Source organism: Macrotis lagotis, chromosome 2 (assembly GCF_037893015.1).
Source record: "Macrotis lagotis isolate mMagLag1 chromosome 2, bilby.v1.9.chrom.fasta, whole genome shotgun sequence".
Classification (NCBI taxonomy): Eukaryota; Metazoa; Chordata; class Mammalia; order Peramelemorphia; family Peramelidae; genus Macrotis; species Macrotis lagotis.
This window is the reverse complement of record NC_133659.1, coordinates 195,166,017-195,172,600: the sequence shown is the minus strand read 5'-3', so window position 1 is coordinate 195,172,600 and position 6,584 is coordinate 195,166,017. Positions and strand designations below refer to the sequence as shown.

The 6,584-nt window shown below is 43.8% G+C and overlaps 1 pseudogene; it reads right to left on the bottom strand.

Annotated features, from left to right (window-relative positions):
- Positions 1–4,837: 4,837 nt before the first annotated feature.
- Positions 4,838–6,375, bottom strand: LOC141511384 (tubulin beta chain pseudogene; annotated as a pseudogene).
- Between the last annotated feature and the right edge of the window lie 209 nt (positions 6,376–6,584).

Below are 6,584 nucleotides of genomic sequence, written 5' to 3'. Positions count from 1 at the left end.
GAGATGTTTCATATACGTAATCAGTATTGTCTTCCCATGTGGGTATAGAAGTTCTTTATGGAATCATTTACCTTTTCTATTTACCTTTTTATTCTTCACTTTAGTCTCTTATTTGAAAATCAAATTTTTGTTCAACTCAGGTATTTTCATCAGGAAAGTTTGAAAGACCCCTTATTTCATTGAATAGCCATCATTTTTACCTGAAGGACTATGTTCAGTTTTTCTGTATCCTTGATTTTTGGTTGTAAATTCAGATCTTTTGTCTTCTGGAATATCACATTCCAGTTCCTCTGATTCTTTAATGTAGAAGCAGCTAAATCTTGTGTTATCCTGACAAATATCCCCAATATTTGAATTGATTCTTTCTAATTATTTGCAATATTTTCTCCTGATCTGGGAACTCTGGAATCTGCTTATAACATTCCTGGAAGTTTAAATTTTGGGATCTCTTTCAGGAGTTGATCAGTAGATTCTTTCAATTTCTATTTTATCCTCTGGTTCTAGGACAACTTTCCTTGATAATTTTGAAAGATGATGCTGAGGCTCTTTTTTTTTTTTTTACCATGGCTTTCAGATGATCCAATAATTTTAAAACTTTCTCTCTGAATTTGTTTTTCAGATCAATTCTTTTTCCAATGAGATATTTTATTGTCTTCTAATTTTTCATTGTTTTGGTTTTGTTTTTATTGTTTCTTGATTTTTTTAAATTTATTTTTTATTCTCATTTTGTACAAATGTTTTTCTTTACATTAATAAAATATACTTGTTTACAAGTAAACAAAATACCCCTCCCCCCATGAATATAGATAGACTTGCTTGGGCAAAAAAGTAAAGGGGGAGAAAAAAATTAAAATAAAAAAAGTAATAGTAATAATTGTAGGTATGGCCAGGTGGTGCAATGGATGAAGCACCAGCCCTGGAGCCACGAGCACCTGAGTCCACATCCAGCCTTGTAAACCCAATAATCACCCAGCCATGTGACATGCAAGTCACCTGATCCCCACTGCCCTGCAAAAACCAAAAAAGAAGAAAAAAAAAGACCCAAAATAAAATAAAATAGTAATAATAGTAGGGGTGGCTGGGTGGCAGACAGAGCATTGGCCCTTGAGCCAGGAGCACCTGGGTCCGAATCCGGCCCCAGACACCCAATGATCACCCTGCTATGTGGTCCCAGGCAGGCCACCGAACCCCATTTGCCCTGCACCCTCCCCCAAATAATAATAACAAAAAATGTGTTTTAATCTTTGTTCCAACACCATCAACTCTGTCGTGAGTGGATCACATTCTTTATGATAAGTCCATCACAAAAGTTACTTCCATATTTTTCCAACGTTGCCATTGCTGATCACAACTCCCTCCTTTCATATTTCTCTACTACCGTGTACTATATTTTCTCTCTCCTTTCACTCTGACTCTGCTGTAGGGTTGCTGAGTGGTGCAGCAGACAGATCCCTGGTGCTGGGGCCAAGAAGCCCTGAGCCCCCATACCACCCCTTAGGCCCAGAATCCACCTGGCCTTATGGTCCTGGGCAGGCCATCCAATCCCAGCCCCTTGCAAGAAGTAAAAAAAAGAAAATGTGTTATATCTGACCACTGCCCCCCATGGTCCATCCTCTCCTCCTTTATTCACATCCCCACCCCTTCCCCCTGCGCCCCCCTCCTTCTTACTCCAGATGTCTATACCCCATTGACTATATCTGCTGTTTCCTCTCCTAGCCATCCTCTGATGAGAGCAAAGGTTCCCTCATTCCCCCTTGCCTCCCCCCTTCCATATCATTGCAATAGCTCATTGTAATAAAAAAAATCTTATTATGTGAAATAGCTTAGACTATTCCCCTTCTCCTTTTTCTTTCTCCCATTCCATTTCCCTTTTTTTTCTTATTGACTCCATTTTTACACCATATTTTATCTTCGAATTCAGCTTTCTCCTGTGCTTCAACTATAAAAGCTCCCTCTACCTGCTCTATTAACTGAGATGGTTCATATGAATATTATCAGTATCATTTTTCTATAATGCAGTTCATCCTCATTAAGTCACTCATATTTCCCCCCCTCTCCTCCAATCTCCATGCTTCACCTGAGTCCTGTATCTGAAGATCAAACCTTCTGTTCAGCTCTGGCCATTCCAAAAGGAACCTTTGAAATTCCCCTGGTTCATTGAAAGTCCATCTTTTTCCCTGGAAGAGGACATTCAGCCTTGCTGGGTAATTCATTCTTGGCTGCATTCTTTTGCCTTCCAGTATATTGTATTCCAAGCCCTACGAGCTTCCAATGTAGCTGCTGCTAAGTCCTGTGTGATCCTGACTGCAGCTCCATGATATTTGAACTGTGTCCTTCTGGCTGCTTGTAATATTTTCTCTTTGACTTGGGAGTTCTGGAACTTGGCTATAATATTTCTGGGGGTTGGTTTTTTGGGACCTCTTTCTCGGGGGGATCGGTGGATTCTCTCCATTTCTATTTTGCCCTCTTTTTCTAGAATATCAGGGCAATTTTCCTGTAGTAATTCTTTGAAAATGATGTCAAGGCTCTTTTCCTGATCATGACTTTCAGGTATTCCAATAATTTTCAAATTATCTTTCCTAAGTCTGTTTTCCATATCAGTTGTTTTTTCAGTGAGATATTTCACATTTTCTTCTAATTTTTCATTTTTTTGGTTTTGAAATATTGATTCCTGATTTCTGGTAAATTCATCAATCTCCCTGAATTCTATTCTTTGTCTGAAGGATTTATTCTCCTCAGAGAGTTTTCTTATCTCATTTTCCATCTGGCCAATTTTGCTTTTTAAAGCATTCTTCTCCTCAATAACTTTTTGAACTGTTTTATCCCTTTGACCTAAGCTGTTTTTTAGCATGCTATTTTCTTCAGCATTTTTTTGGATTTCCTTGACTAAGCTGCTGACTTCATTTTCATGTTTTTCCTGCATCTCTCTCCTTTCTTTTCCCAGTTTTTCTTCTAACTCCCTCATTTGATCTTCAAAGTCTTTTTTGAGCTCTATCATAGCCTGAGCCCAATTTCTGTTTTTCTTGGAGTCTTTAGATGCAGGAGCTTATGCTTCCTCATCTTCAGACTGAGTATTTTGATCCTTCTTGGGCTCATTTGCAAAATATTTCTCAATGGTCTTCCTCTTGTTTCTTTGTTCATTTTCCCAGCCTAAGCCTGTTTTTTGGGGGGTGCTTCCTGAGCTTTTGGGACACTCCCACAAGGGTCTCAGTGTGTGAGGTTCTGTCCTCCCTCCTGGTCTGTGAATGACCATAAGCGCCCCCCTCTGCCACAGGGCTGAGGTGGGGGGGGCCCTGCTGTTCTATGTGGGGGGGCCTAGACTGGGATCAGGATCTGAATGTGGTCAGAGCCCCAGAGTCCTGTTCCAGAGGCAGAGGACAGAGCTCTGCAGTCTCTCTTCACTCCCCTCCCTCAGCTCAATGGGCTCATGCCCTGGGGGCTCCTGCTTACCGGCTCCACCTGCTTCTGTTTCCGGGTCTAGGCTGACGAAAGACCAGGCTGCTGGCTGTGTGCCCTGAGGGCTGAGCTCCACGTGCTTGCTCTGGCAGAGGTCCCCCGCTGTTCCCCCACTTTGTGCTGGTGCTCCCCGGGGTGCAGCTCAGGAGACTCCCCCGCTACTGTGAGCTCAGGCTCCCAGTGCCCTGGGGCTGCCTCTGGGAGGCTGAAGTTCTTTCGCTCTGGCGGGCCACCCCTCTGGCAGGCTGCCCCTCCGCCCCGGGGAGCAGAGCCTTTCTGTTCTTTTCCAGGTTACCTTGAGTAGGAGAACTGCCTCACTGGGTCCCTTTGTGGGTTCTGTCTCTCGAAAGTTTAGTTAGAGTCCTTAGTTTATGAGTTTTTTATCAGAGAGCTCCTAAGACTTGATCCCTTCATGTCGCCATCTTGGCTCCACCTGTTTCTTGATTTCTAATGAAGTCATTGGTTTCTATTTGGTCAATTCTATTTTTTCCCTCATTTCCTGTTTATTTTTGGGTTTGGGGGAGGGGACATCTTTTCAATATGAAAAAAAGCAGCAAGTTCAACAAAAAAACAGAAACCTAGGAAGTGGGAGTGGGAAGAACCCAATATAGAAACTGCAGAAGTGGAATGGATGAGAGAAAATGAAGGCAAGTTTGGTGATGAGAATGGAAGTGTCCTGTTTCCCCTGCTCCCTTCTTTTGGAGGGAATTGATTGGGGGAGGGGCAGGTGGAAGAGAATTGAAATCCTTCCCAAATAAGGGACTTCTCCAGAATTTTAGGAGTTAAAGCAATTCTCACCTTTCAGACTGGGGAAGGGTGAGTGGATCCCAAAATGGGGGGAGGAAAAAAGAGCTGAAGTTCTCCCTTCAAAGAAAAATGAACACTTGGGAGAAACCAACACTGGGGGCAATAATACTGTTGATACTTCCTCCAGAGCTGGAGAGTAGAGAGAAAGGGAAGGGCACCTGGAGATAGTAATATGATAAATTGGGAAGTATGTAGAGATGACAGTTATGATAGATATGATGTCTGCCAACAGACTTTTATGGAATGAACACTCCATTTCCTCCCTTTCTCCTAAGAGAATTCTCCCCACTAGGAATCTGATATCTTGGTCTCCATCTTCATCAAGGGAAACCAAAGAGTTCTGGACTTTATTCTTGTTCGCCATTTTAGTTCAGGGTACTTAGTAGGTAAAGGCCCCTAAATTGAGGCTCTGAGTTGGGCGACATTCTGCTACTTAAGAGAAAAATCTGGGAGTGCAGAGAAAAAGAATAATGAAATGACAGGTCATAAAGAAGAATGGGGGCAGAGAGCTCAGCACCTACAAAGGAGAGAAAAAGAAGATGGAGGCAGGAAATGCAAACATTAGAAGAAAAGGGTGATGGGGAAAGAATGTTGGGAGAGTTGAGAAGGCTGAAGTGGCAGATTTATCTTCCTTAGGCCTCTTCTTCTGCCGCCTCACCGAAATCCTCCTCCTCTTCAGCAGTGGCATCCTGGTATTGCTGGTACTCAGAAACGAGATCATTCATGTTGCTCTCAGCCTCAGTGAACTCCATCTCGTCCATCCCCTCCCCTGTGTACCAGTGGAGGAAGGCCTTCTGATGGAACATGGCAGTGAACTGCTCTGAGATATGCTTGAAGAGCTCCTGGATGGCAGTGCTGTTACCAATAAAGGTGATAGCCATCTTGAGCCCATGGGGAGGGATGTCACAGACAGTGGTCTTGACATTATTTGGGATCCACTCAACAAAGTAGCTACTATTTTTGTTTTGCACATTGAGCATTTGTTCATCCACCTCCTTCATGGACATCCGACCACAGAAAACAGCAGCAACAGTGAGATATCGCCCATGGCGAGGGTCACATGCTGCCATCATGTTCTTGGCATCAAAGACTTGCTGGGTGAGCTCAGGCACGGTTAGGGCACGGTACTGCTGGCTTCCACAGCTGGTGAGTGGAGCAAAGCCAGGCATGAAGAAGTGGAGTCGAGGAAAAGGGACCATGTTAACAGCCAGCTTTCGAAGATCAGCATTAAGTTGGCCAGGAAAGCGAAGGCAGGTGGTAACACCACTCATGGTAGCAGAGACTAGGTGGTTGAGGTCACCATAGGTTGGTGTGGTCAGCTTCAGGGTTCAGAAACAGATATCATAGAGTGCTTCGTTATCAGTGCAGTAGGTTTCATCTGTGTTTTCTACTAACTGGTGAACAGAGAGTGTGGCATTGTAGGGCTCAACCATGGTATCAGAGACCTTGGGAGATGGAACCACACTAAAGGTATTCATGATGCAGTTAGGGTACTCTTCTTGGATCTTGCTAATGAGCAGGGTACCCATTCCTGAGCCTGTGCCTCCACCAAGTGAGTGGGTCAGCTGGAAGCCTTGAAAGCAATCACAGCTCTCTGCCTCTTTGCGTACCACATCCAAGACTGAATCCAGCAGTTCTGCCCCCTCAGTATAGTCGCTTTTGGCCCAATTGTTGCCTGCACCGGACTGACCAAAGACAAAGTTGTCAGGTCGGAATGTCTGGCCAAAAGGTCCAGAGTGAACAGAGTCCATGGTTCCAGGCTCAAGATCAACCAAGATGGCCTGAGGCACATATTTGCCACCAGTGGCCTCATTGTAGTAGACAGAGATCCGGTCCAACTGCAAGTCACTGTCTCCATGGTAAGTGCCGGTGGGGTCAATGCCATGTTCATCACTGATCACCTCCCAGAACTTCGAACTGATCTGATTGCCGCACTGGCCAGCCTGGATATGTACGATTTCCCTCATGGTTAGAATTTACTTTTGCTTTTCTCAAATTTTGTTCAGGGAAGAGAGAATTAAGAGAGATGATTAGATAGAAGGATGGAAAGATAGATAGATAGAAGATAGATGGATTATATTATATTTTTTTTCCTCCTTTCTGCTGAACAAGCTCTTCCTGGGGAGGTTGGAGCAGCTAGCTCAGAACACAGATGCACAAGTGCTCTGAGAGGGAGAAAAAAGGAATGGGGGAGGGGAAGCAAGGGAGGAGAAGCAGGGTAGGGCGCGCCTAGCTAGAGGGGAGAGAAAGATGGTCAATTCTATTTTTTAAGAAATTATTTTCCTCAGTGAACTTTTGTAAGTTCTTTTCCATTTGACCAG